Below are 13,665 nucleotides of genomic sequence, written 5' to 3' on the forward strand. Positions count from 1 at the left end.
CTTCCAATGTTGCTCATCGTTACTGTGAAGTTTCATTAAGTTTTGAGCATTTTGATATTTTGGAAATTTTTGATGTAGTTTCCATGGCAACATAGTAGTTCCAATGAGTGTCAAAATCATCCAATACCTGTATATAGTAGGCACCTACATTGTATTAAAAAATAATGATTCTGAGTTTAAGCATAACCAAACAGTTCACCAAAACAAAAAACTGGATTTTTTCACATTTATTTCGTTTCCATGGCAACGGCAGCCATCTTGATGGTGCCAAACCCCACTGCACTATAGAATGTGGTGGTCAACATTATGGTATAATTCCACCAAAATTGTTCAAGCCAATTTTGAGAAATAGTATGGACAAAAAAGTGTGGAAGAATAAATATAACTAGAATTGCCATTGCAAGCAATAGCGGATGTCACCCTTCCCCCAATGGCCACTAAGCGGCAGCCATTTTAAAATTGTTTAACAGTGAATGCACATATATATATGCATTGCAGTACATCTTTCTGTAAATTTTCAGTGCATCGAGAGCATTTTAGAAAATTTCACATTTTTGCTGTTTCCATGGCAACGGCAGCCATTTTCAAAATTCCAAAGTCAAAAGTCTCATCTATACAAGCTAGTTAACAATAAAATTAAGTTTCATTAAGTTTGGAGCATTTTGAAAATATTTGACATTTCTGCAGTTTCCATGGCAACGGTGGCCATTTTGGAAATTCCAACTTCAAAAGTCTCATTCAGACTTGTCAGTGTACAATCATATTAAGTTTCATCAATTTTGGAGCATTTTGAAATTTTTGAAATTTTTGACATTTGGGATGGTTCCTATGGCAACAGAGACCGTTCCCAAAATTGAATGGCATATACCACATTGGTACATGGGAGGGACCATACCATCAAAGTTTCAATCAATTTGACCTACCATTTTAAGAAAGTAAATGCCACTTAAAGGTTTTTGGACCATTTTGACCTGTTTTGCATTGTTTCCATGGTAACAGCAGACATTTTCGAAATTGCAACACCAAATTCAACCTCTACCAATGTTGCTCATCATTACTGTGAAGTTTTATAAAATTTGGAGCATTTCCATATTTTTGAAATTTTTGGTGTAGTATCCATGGCAACATAGCAGTTCCAATGATTGCCAAAATCATCCAAAACCAGTATATGCCCGGCACCTACATTGTATCAAAATATAATGATTCTAAGTTAAAGCATTTCCAAATAATTCATCAAAACCAAAAACTGGAATTTTCCATTATTTTTCGGTTTCCATGGTGATGGCAGCCATTTTTTAGTTCCAAAGTTGCACTGCAACTGGAAAGTCAGGGTTCCTTGTTATAGTGCACCATCATTCAGATTGGTTCCTTTGGCTCTGAGAAAACTGCCGGACAAAATTAGGTGGAAGAAAAATAATAATAATAATAATAGTGAAAAAGAAACAGAGGAATAGCAATATGTCACCCGACATTGTCGATCGGGTGACATAATAAAAATAAGACAAAAAGAAACGAACAATAACAATATGTCACCCCAACTCCGTTGAGGGTGCCATAACTAGAATTGCCATTGCAAGCAATAGCGGATGTCACCCTTCCCCCCCCATTGCCACTAAGCGGCAGCCATTTCTAAAACTTTTAACAGTGAATGCACATATTTGTATGGCTATACATTTTTCTGTAAATTTTCAGTACATTTAAATCATTTTTAAAAATATGACATTTTTGCTGTTTCCATGGCAACGGCAGCCATTTTGAAAGTTTCAAAGTCAAAAGTCTCATCTATACATGCCAGTTTACAATATTATTAAGTTTCATTAAGTTTGGAGCATTTTGAAAATATTTGACATTTTTGCAGTTTCCATGGCAACGGTAGCCATTTTGGAAATTCCAACTTCAAAAGTTTCATGCAGACTTGACGGTCAACAATTATAGTAAGTTTCATTACTTTTTGAGCATTTTGAAATTTTTGAAATTTTTGACATTTTGGCTGGTTTCTATGGTAACAGATACCATTCCAAATTTCTAATGGCAGATACCACATTGGTACATGGGAGGGAACATACCATCAAAGTTTCAATGGATTTGACCTACCATTTTAAGAAAGTAAATGCCACTTTAAGGTTTTTGAGGCATTATCACCATTTTTGCATTGTTTCCATGGAAACGGCAGACATTTTTGAAATTCCAACGCCAAATTCCACATCTACCAATGTTGCTCATCGTTACTGTGGAGTTTTATTAAATTTGGAGCATTTTGATATTTTAGAAATTTTTGGTGTAGTTTCCATGGCAACATGATAGTTCCAATGATTGCCAAAATCATCCAAAACCAGTATATGCCCGGCACCTACATTGTATCAAAATATAATGATTCTAAGTTAAAGCAACGCCAAATAATTCATTAAAACCAAAAACTGGAATTTTTCACAATTGTTCCGTTTCCATGGTAACGGCAGCCATTTTTATGGTCTTAAGACCTACTGCAACCCGGAATTTTGTGTTCCTCATTATAGTTAACTATCATTAAGATTGGTTCCATTGGCTCCGAGAAAACTGCCGGACAAAATAGGTGGAAGAATAATAATAACTAGATTTGTAATTGCTAGCAATAACGGATGGCACCCTTCCCCCATTGCCAGGTGAGCGGCAGCCATTTTGAAAATTCCAAAGTCAAATAGTGCATCTACAGATGTCTCGTAACATTTTTGCAAAGTTTCATTAAGTTTGAAGCATTTTGAAATTTTGGATAATTTTGCTGTTTCCATGGTAACGGCGGCCATTTTGAAAATTCCAAACTCAAAAGTCAAGTCTACATAAGCTAGGCAACATTTGTTATAAGTTTCCTTAAATTTGAAGCATTTTGAAGTTTTTCATATTTTTGCTGTTTCCATGGTAACGGCGGCCATTTTGAATATTCCAAAGTCAAACCCCCGCTGCAATTTTTTGCCCTCCATAAACATATACCATTTAATGTCTCTAGAATAAATTTAACATTGATGTTCTGGAATGTTCTGTGAAAATTCAAAGTTTTGACCTTTTTGCATTGTTTCCAAGGTAACAACAGATATTTAGGAAATTCCAACGCCAAATTCCACATCTTCCAATGTTGCTCATCGTTACTGTGAAGTTTCCTGAAGTTTGGAGCATTTTGAGAATTTCGAAATTTTTGGTGTAGTTTCCATGGCAACAAAGTAGTTCCAATGATCACCAAAATCATCCAACACCTGTATATAGTGGGCACCAACATTGTATTAAAATATAATGATTCTGAGATAAAGCATATCCAAACAGTTCACCAAAACAAAAAACTGGATTTTTCCACATTTGTTCCGTTTCCATGGTAACGGCACCCATCTTAAACCATTCCATGCTTCGTGCACAACTTGACATGGGGGTCCTCACTATAGTGGAGTTCCATCAACATTGGTCCATTGGATTTTGAGAAATCACCTGGACAAAATGTGTTGCAAGAAAAATAATAATAACTAGATTTGTAATTGCTAGCAATAACGGATGGCACCCTCGTCCTCCTATTGCCAGGCGAGCGGCAGCCATTTTGAAAATTTCAAGGTCAAAGAGTGCATCTACACATGCAAGTCATCATTTTTGCAAAATTTCATTAAGTTTGAAGCATTTTGAAAATTTTGATATTTTTGCTGTTTCCATGGTTACGGCGGCCATTTTGGAAATTCCAACTTCAAAATGGAACTCTGCACATGTCAGTCACTATTCCTGTAAAGTTTCATCCAGTTTGCAGCACTTAATTTTTTTTGGAAATTTTGAACATTTGTGCTGCAACCATGGTTACAGTAGATAATTCCAAAATTCTAAAAGCGTACGTCTCATTGCCACATGTCATGTTATATATCAATACAGTTTCATTTACTTTGGTGCACTACTCTCTGAGAAAATGCTGATTTTATGCATTTTTCCATAGGGTCAATGCAAAACTTGGCCCCAGTTTCCATGACAACGGTGGCCATTTTGAACTATCCAAATATTGTCTTGACATCTTGGCATACTGGAGAACATTTTCATAAAGTTTCATTCAGCTGCATCTTATAACGAAAGAGTTAGAATTTTTGATATTTTAGCTGTTTCCATGGTAACGGCAGCCATTTTGAAAATTCCAAAGTCAAACTGGAAATCAGGAGATGCCAGTTAACATTCCTGTGGAGTTTCTTCCAGTTTGGAACACTTTGATTTTTTTCGCATTTGTGATGTTTCCATGGAAACGGCGGCCATCTTTTACCATTCCATAGCAAGGTGCACAACTTCAAATGGGGTTCCTCATTATAGTTGAGTTCCATAAACATTGGTCCGTTCAATTCCGAGAACTCGCGCGGACAAAATGTGTGGAAGAAAAATAAAAATAACTAGATTTGTAATTGCTAGCAATAACGGATGGCACCCTTCCCCCATTGCCAGGTGAGCGGCAGCCATTTTGAAAATTCCAAAGTCAAAGATAACATATACACATGCCAATTAACATTTTTGTAAAGTTTCGTCAATTTTGGAGCATTTTGAAATTTTTGAAATTTTTGCTGTTTCCATGGTTACGGCGGCCATTTTGAAAATTCAAACTTCAAAAGTCAACTCTGCTGATGCCATTGACCATTCCTGTAAAGTTTTATCCAGTTTGCAGCATTTTTATTTTTTTTGAAATTTTTGACCTTTTAGCATTGTTTCCATGGTAACAACAGATATTTTAGAAATTCCAACTCCAAATGCCACATCTTCCAATGTTGTTCATCGTTACTGTGAAGTTTCCTGAAGTTTGGAGCATTTTGAGAATTTTGAAATTTTTGGAGTGGTTTCCATGGCAACATAGTAGTTCCAATGAGTGCCAAAATTATCCAACACCTGTATATAGTGGGCACCTACATTGTATTAAAATATGATGATTCTGAGATAAAGCATATCCAAACAGTTCACTAAAACCAAAAACTGGATATTTTCACATTTGTTCTGTTTCCATGGTAACGGTAGCCATCTTGAACCATTCCATGTTTCCTGCAACTTTGCACATGGGGGTCCTTAATATAGTAAAGTACCATCAACTTTGGTCCTATAGATTTTGAGAAATCGCCTGGACAAAATGTGTGGAAGAAAAATAATAAAAATAATAATAATAAGAAAAAAAAGAAACGTAGAATAACAATACGTCACCCCAACTCCGTTGAGGGTGCCATAATAAGAAAAAAAAGAAACGTAGAATAACAATATGTCACCCCAACATCCGTTGAGGGTGCCATAATAATAATAAGAAAAAAAAAGAAACGTAGAATAACAATACGTCACCCCAACTCCGTTGAGGGTGCCATAACTAGAACTAGATTTGCCATTGCAAGCAATAGCGGATGGCACCCTTCCCCCATTGCCAGGTGAGCGGCAGCCATTTTGAAAATTCAGAAGTCAAAGAGCTCATGTACAGATGTTTATTAACATTTTTGTAAAGTTTCATCAATTTTTGAGCATTTTGAAATTTTTGAAATTTTTGCTATTTCCATGGTTACGTGTATCATTTCCAAAATTCCAAAGACAGGTGCCACTTTGGGACATGCCATGTTACATATCCATGAAGTTGTAGAAGGTTTGATCTTTTATTGTTGCAGGAATTGCAGCTTCAATGTGTTTTCCCATAGGGCCAATGTTAAACTTTCGCCCTGTTTCCATGACAATGGCGGCCATTTTGGAATTTCCTAATATTGTCACAACATCTAGACATACCAAGGAACATTACCATAAAGTTTCATCCAGCTAGGTGTTATAATGAAAGATTTAGAATTTGCATTTTTTTTCACATTTTATCAGTTTCCATGGCAACAGCAGCCATCTTGATGATGCCATACCCTGTTTGCAAAACTTCAAATGCTGGGTAACATTATAATATAGTTCCATGACCATTCCATCATACAGTGCCAAGATATGGCCTGGACAAAAAGCGTGGAAGAAAAATAAAAATAACTAGATTTGTAATTGCTAGCAATAACGGATGGCACCCTCGTCCCCCCATTGCCAGGCGAGCGGCAGCCATTTTGAAAATTTCAAAGTCAAAGAGTGCATCTACACATGCAAGTTATCATTTTTGTAAAATTTCATTAAGTTTGGAGCATTTTGAAAGTTTGGACAATTTTGCTGTTTCCATGGTTACGGCAGCCATTTTGGAAATTCCAACTTCAAAATGCAACTCCGCACATGTCAGTTACTATTCCTGTAAAGTTTCATCCAGTTTGCAGCATTTTGATTTTTTTTGAAATTTTGAACATTTGTGCTGCAACCATGGTTACAGTAGATAATTCCAAATTCTAAAAGCGTACATCTCTTTGCCACATGTCATGTTATATATCAATACAGTTTCATTTACTTTGGTGCACTACTCTCTGAAAAAATGCTGATTTTCTGCATTTTTCCATAGGGTCAATGCAAAACTTGGCCCCAGTTTCCATGACAACGGCGGCCATTTTGGATCATCAAAATATTGTTTTGACATCTTAGCGTATCGGGTAACATTTTTATAAAGTTTCATCCAGCTGAGTGTTATAACGAAAGAGTTAGAATTTTTGATATTTTAGCTGTTTCCATGGTAACGGCAGCCATTTTGAAAATTCCAAAGTCAAATTGGAAATCAGCACATGTCAGTTACCATTCCTGTGGAGTTTCTTCCAGTTTGGAACACTTTGATTTTTTTCGCATTTTTGCTGTTTCCATGGAAACGGCGGCCATTTTTAACCATTCCATACCAAGGTGCACAACTTTACATGGGGGTCCTCATTATAGTAAAGTTCCATCAACATTGGTCCATACGATTCCGAGAAACACGACGGACAAAATGTGTGGAAGAAGAATAAGAAAAATAAGAAAAAAAAGAAACGTAGAATAACAATATGTCACCCCAACTCCGTTGAGGGTGCCATAACTAGAATTGCCATTGCAAGCAATAGCGGATGTCACCCTTCCCCTCATTGCCTCTAAGCGCCAGCCATTTCAAAACAACTTAACAGTGAATGCAGATCTATGAATCGCGATATATCTTTTTGTAAATTTTCAGTACAATAAGACCATTGTCAAAAGTTTCACATTTCTGCTGTTTCCATGGCAACGGCAGCCATTTTGAAAATTCCAAAGTCAAAAGTCTCATCTCTACATGCCAGTTGACAATAATATTAAGTTTCATTAAGTTTGGAGCATTTTGAAAATATTTAACATTTCTGCAGTTTCCATGGCAACGGTGGCCATTTTGGAAATTCCAACTCCAAAAGTCTCATGCAGACTTGACAGTCAACAATCATATTAAGTTTCATTACTTTTTGAGCATTTTGAAATTTTTGAAATTTTTGACATTTTGGCTGGTTTCTATGGTAACACAGACCATTCCCAATTTCTAATGGCAGATACCACATTGGTACATGGGAGGGAACATACCATCAGAGTTTCAATGGATTTGACCTACCATTTTAAGGAAGTAAATGCCACTTTTATAGGTTTTTTAAAGCGTTTTGCCAATTTTTGCCTTGTTTCCATGGCAACACAAGACATTTTCGAAATTCCAACGCCAAGTTGCACATCTTCCAATGTTGCTCATCATTCCTGTGAAGTTTCATTAAATTTGGAGCATTTTGATATTTTGGAAATTTTTGGTGTAGTATCCATGGCAACATAGTAGTTCCAATGAATGCCAAAAATCATCCAAAAGAAGTATATAGTGGGCACCTACATTGTATCAAAATATAATGATTCTAAGTTAAAGCATCTTCAAATAATTCCCCAAAACCAAAAAGTGGAATTTTTCACATTTGTTCCGTTTCCATGGTAACGGCAGCCATTTTTAATTGTTCTATGACCTAATGCAAACCGAAATTTTGTGTTTCTCATTATAGTGGACTATCACTAAGATTGGTTCCATTGCCTCCAAAAAATCTGCCGGACAAAAATCATTGGAAGAATAAGAATAATAACTAGATTTGTAATTGCTAGCAATAACGGATGGCACCCTCGTCCCCCCATTGCCAGGCGAGCGGCAGCCATTTTGAAAATTTCAAAGTCAAAGAGTGCATCTACACATGCAAGTTATCATTTTTGTAAAATTTCATTAAGTTTGGAGCATTTTGAAAGTTTGGACAATTTTGCTGTTTCCATGGTTACGGCAGCCATTTTGGAAATTCCAACTTCAAAATGCAACTCCGCACATGTCAGTTACTATTCCTGTAAAGTTTCATCCAGTTTGCAGCATTTTGATTTTTTTTGAAATTTTGAACATTTGTGCTGCAACCATGGTTACAGTAGATAATTCCAAATTCTAAAAGCGTACATCTCTTTGCCACATGTCATGTTATATATCAATACAGTTTCATTTACTTTGGTGCACTACTCTCTGAAAAAATGCTGATTTTCTGCATTTTTCCATAGGGTCAATGCAAAACTTGGCCCCAGTTTCCATGACAACGGCGGCCATTTTGGATCATCAAAATATTGTTTTGACATCTTAGCGTATCGGGTAACATTTTTATAAAGTTTCATCCAGCTGAGTGTTATAACGAAAGAGTTAGAATTTTTGATATTTTAGCTGTTTCCATGGTAACGGCAGCCATTTTGAAAATTCCAAAGTCAAATTGGAAATCAGCACATGTCAGTTACCATTCCTGTGGAGTTTCTTCCAGTTTGGAACACTTTGATTTTTTTCGCATTTTTGCTGTTTCCATGGAAACGGCGGCCATTTTTAACCATTCCATACCAAGGTGCACAACTTTACATGGGGGTCCTCATTATAGTAAAGTTCCATCAACATTGGTCCATACGATTCCGAGAAACACGACGGACAAAATGTGTGGAAGAAGAATAAGAAAAATAAGAAAAAAAAGAAACGTAGAATAACAATATGTCACCCCAACTCCGTTGAGGGTGCCATAATAATAACAAAGAAACAGAGGAAAAGCAATATGTCACCCGACATTGTCCATCGGGTGACATAATAATAAGAAAAAAAAGAAACGTAGAATAACAATACGTCACCCCAACTCCGTTGAGGGTGCCATAACTAGATTTGCCATTGCGAGCAATAGCATATGACACCCTTCCCCCATTGCCAGGTGAGTGGCAGCCATTTTAAAAATTCTAAAGTCAAAGAGTGCATCTACACATGCAAATTATCATTTTTGAAAAGTTTCATTAAGATGGAAGAATTTTGAAATTTTTGAAATTTTTGCTGTTTCCATGGTTACGGCGGCCATTTTGAAAATTCCAACTTCAAAAGTCAACTCTGCTTATGCCAGTGACCATTCCTGTAAAGTTTCCTCCAGTTTGCAGCATTTTTATTTTTTTTTGAAAATTTTGACCTTTTTGCATTGTTTCCATGGTAACAACATATATTTTGGAAATTCTAACTCCAAATGCCACATCTTCCGATGTTGCTCATCGTTACTGTGAAGTTTCATGAAGTTTTGAGCATTTTGATATTTTTGAAATTTTTGGTGTAGTTTCCATGGCAACATAGTAGTTCCAATCTTGAGAACTTTCAAAATGGCTACCGTTGTCATGGAAACAGTCCAAACGTGAAAAAAACGAAAATAAATCCTTAATTAATTCATAGAAAATAAACCGCTACAGATACGGCCAAAAAAACCGTAAGTAGAAAACAGTAGAATAAACTGTAGAATGCATTGCCGTTGGAATTTTTAAGATAGCTGCTGTTACCATAGAGATAACACTAAAAGTGCACATGGGACCCATATCGAAAAAAACGTCAAAGTAACATTTTCGTACAAATTTTAAGCTCATACCCGGTTAAATGCTATTGTATTGTCATCTGTCTTTGAAATTTTCAAAATGGCCGCCGTTGTCATGGAAACAGATAAAAAAAAAAAAAAGAAAAAACCTCGAAAATTTGAGACAAAATTCTGTGATTAAGACTATGTGCAAAACATCTTCTAGAATATGCTAGAAGAAAACCAATATATAATTTAACGTGCTTCTTTCTATTCTATACAAAAATCGTGCTCTGAAGAGAAAATCGCCACTGAGAGAGAGAGAAACATGAAGAGTACACATAATTGACATTTCTGCACTTGCATTAACGTACACATCCGTTAATCGAACACCTGCAAAAATATACACATTAGCTGAAATCAATCGATAAGCGTGTAATTAAATTGTACAAGATAAAATACATGTATCGTGTGATACGCGAGACAGTGAATAATAAAATGAACAAATTAGTATGCCGCTCCGTCAATATATACACATGTTGTCTGTCCAAGGTCCCCTCTAAAAAGAATAGTAATGTACTAACTCCACGATAATATACTTTAGTATCACGTGACACCACCTTTCTTCCTCAAGCGTGTGTCTAATTTAAGATTTTAAAGAGTTCCCCAACTATAAATAGACATCACTCTTAGTCTACGAGAAGAGAAAAAGGGGGGGGGGTCAAAGGCATGTATACTAGACGTGCCATGTGACTTTGATACACTCAAACTGGTTGCTGCTACTGTGACAATGTCCAGAACGGGGTGACATCCTCCGCTATTGCTTGCAATGGCAAATCTAGTGTTAGAATAACTCATTCGCAATTCATTTTTTCTGATGAGAAAACAGGAAATAGAGTATTTTTCTCAATTTTACGTGTAAAATTGTTCACAGACATTTGTCACTGAACAGCACAAAACGTATAGACAAGGAATAAACCAATGCAAAATGTGTCACTTTATGCTATACAAAGTATTGATCAATCAATCAAATCATGATTCAAGTGATCAAATCATGATAAGTGATCAATCAATCAAGTTTTGATATCAAACAAGTAATGAATCAAGTGCAGATATCGAAAAAAACGTCCCCTTACCATTTTACAAACTGCCTATCAGTCGATTAATCAATCAATCAAACGATTAATCAATCAATGATTGATCAATCATGATCACAAACCATCAATCAACCAATCCACATATCTTTTACGTTGAGTTTATGAAAGAAAATACCTTTAATTCTCTGTTGAACAATCGACTTTCGCGTATTATTATGTCACCCCTTTGATAAAGGGGGGATATATTGTTATTCTACGAATTTTTTCTTCCACACTTTTTGTCCAGCCGATTTCTCGGAGATGCCTTGACATATATTTATAAAACTGCACCATAATGACAATCCCCATGTGCAAAGTTGCAATAAGCATGGAATGGTTCAAGATGGCCGCCGTTTCCATGGAAACGGCAAAAATGTAAAAAACCGAAAAATGGTCCAAATTTAATGAAACTTTCAGAACTAATAACTCATCGTTAGAAGGCGTGACATCCATCTTGAGAACTTTCAAAATGGCTACCGTTGTCATGGAAACAGTCCAAACGTGAAAAAAACGAAAATAAATCCTTAATTAATTCATAGAAAATAAACCGCTACAGATACGGCCAAAAAAACCGAAGTAGAAAACAGTAGAATAAACTGTAGAATGCATTGCCGTTGGAATTTTTAAGATAGCTGCTGTTACCATAGAGATAACACTAAAAGTGCACATGGGACCCATATCGAAAAAAACGTCAAAGTAACATTTTCGTACAAATTTTAAGCTCATACCCGGTTAAATGCTATTGTATTGTCATCTGTCTTTGAAATTTTCAAAATGGCCGCCGTTGTCATGGAAACAGATAAAAAAAAAAACAAAAAAAAAACTCGAAAATTTGAGACAAAATTCTGTGATTAAGACTATGTGCAAAACATCTTCTAGAATATGCTAGAAGAAAACCAATATATAATTTAACGTGCTTCTTTCTATTCTATACAAAAATCGTGCTCTGAAGAGAAAATCGCCACTGAGAGAGAGAGAAACATGAAGAGTACACATAATTGACATTTCTGCACTTGCATTAAGGTACACATCCGTTAATCGAACACCTGCAAAAATATACACATTAGCTGAAATCAATCGATAAGCGTGTAATTAAATTGTACAAGATAAAATACATGTATCGTGTGATACGCGAGACAGTGAATAATAAAATGAACAGTTAGTATGCCGCTCCGTCAATATATACACATGTTGTCTCTCCAAGGTCCCCTCTAAAAAGAATAGTAATGTACTAACTCCACGATAATATACTTTAGTATCACGTGACACCACCTTTCTTCCTCAAGCGTGTGTCTAATTTAAGATTTTAAAGAGTTCCCCAACTATAAATAGACATCACTCTTAGTCTACGAGAAGAGAAAAAGGGGGGGTCAAAGGCATGTATACTAGACGTGCCATGTGACTTTGATACACTCAAACTGGTTGCTGCTACTGTGACAATGTCCAGAACGGGGTGACATCCTCCGCTATTGCTTGCAATGGCAAATCTAGTGTTAGAATAACTCATTCGCAATTCATTTTTTCTGATGAGAAAACAGGAAATAGAGTATTTTTCTCAATTTTACGTGTAAAATTGTTCACAGACATTTGTCACTGAACAGCACAAAACGTATAGACAAGGAATAAACCAATGCAAAATGTGTCACTTTATGCTATACAAAGTATTGATCAATCAATCAAATCATGATTCAAGTGATCAAATCATGATAAGTGATCAATCAATCAAGTTTTGATATCAAACAAGTAATGAATCAAGTGCAGATATCGAAAAAAACGTCCCCTTACCATTTTACAAACTGCCTATCAGTCGATTAATCAATCAATCAAACGATTAATCAATCAATGATTGATCAATCATGATCACAAACCATCAATCAACCAATCCACATATCTTTTACGTTGAGTTTATGAAAGAAAATACCTTTAATTCTCTGTTGAACAATCGACTTTCGCGTATTATTATGTCACCCCTTTGATAAAGGGGGGATATATTGTTATTCTACGAATTTTTTCTTCCACACTTTTTGTCCAGCCGATTTCTCGGAGATGCCTTGACATATATTTATAAAACTGCACCATAATGACAATCCCCATGTGCAAAGTTGCAGTAAGCATGGAATGGTTCAAGATGGCCGCCGTTTCCATGGAAACGGCAAAAATGTAAAAAAACGAAAAATGGTCCAAATTTAATGAAACTTTCAGAACTAATAACTCATCGTTAGAAGGCGTGACATCCATCTTGGGAACTTTCAAAATGGCTACCGTTGTCATGGAAACAGTCCAAACGTGAAAAAAACGAAAATAAATCCTTAATTAATTCATAGAAAATAAACCGCTACAGATACGGCCAAAAAAACCGAAGTAGAAAACAGTAGAATAAACTGTAGAATGCATTGCCGTTGGAATTTTTAAGATAGCTGCTGTTACCATAGAGATAACACTAAAAGTGCACATGGGACCCATATCGAAAAAAACGTCAAAGTAACATTTTCGTACAAATTTTAAGCTCATACCCGGTTAAATGCTATTGTATTGTCATCTGTCTTTGAAATTTTCAAAATGGCCGCCGTTGTCATGGAAACAGATAAAAAAAAAAACAAAAAAAAAACTCGAAAATTTGAGACAAAATTCTGTGATTAAGACTATGTGCAAAACATCTTCTAGAATATGCTAGAAGAAAACCAATATATAATTTAACGTGCTTCTTTCTATTCTATACAAAAATCGTGCTCTGAAGAGAAAATCGCCACTGAGAGAGAGAGAAACATGAAGAGTACACATAATTGACATTTCTGCACTTGCATTAAGGTACACATCCGTTA

Source organism: Mytilus galloprovincialis, chromosome 14 (assembly GCF_965363235.1).
Source record: "Mytilus galloprovincialis chromosome 14, xbMytGall1.hap1.1, whole genome shotgun sequence".
Lineage (NCBI taxonomy): Eukaryota > Metazoa > Mollusca > Bivalvia > Mytilida > Mytilidae > Mytilus > Mytilus galloprovincialis.